The sequence below is a fragment of the Myotis myotis genome, unplaced genomic scaffold (genome assembly GCF_014108235.1).
Source record: "Myotis myotis isolate mMyoMyo1 unplaced genomic scaffold, mMyoMyo1.p scaffold_m19_p_48, whole genome shotgun sequence".
Classification (NCBI taxonomy): Eukaryota; Metazoa; Chordata; class Mammalia; order Chiroptera; family Vespertilionidae; genus Myotis; species Myotis myotis.
Window position 1 is genome coordinate 226,835 of NW_023416355.1, and position 384 is coordinate 227,218.

A 384-nucleotide genomic window follows, 5' to 3' on the forward strand; every position below is an offset into this window, starting at 1 on the left:
CCGCCGCCCCGCTCCTCCCACCGCGCGGCGCCCGCCCGGCTCGTCCCGGCGGCGCTGGCCGGCCGCGTCGCGCCCGCCGCCGGCCGCCCCGGCCCGGCCCTGCCCGCGCCCACCCCGCCGCCCGCGCCGGCTCCGCGGCCCGCCCGTCCGCCCCCCGCGAGCGCGGCTTCCGGGGCGGCGGAGCGCCTGTGAGGCGGCCCTCAAAGCACGGCGGCGGCGGCGGCGGCGGCGGCGGCGGTAGCGCGGGGAACGGCGTACATCCTCCCGCGGCTGGCTCCGGCTCGGACTGAGCGCCGGGCGCTGAGCTCACGCCGCCGCCCGCCCCGCCCCGCCCGCGCCGCGCCGCCGCCCCGCCCCGCGCGCCGTCTGGGCCGCGCGTCCGCC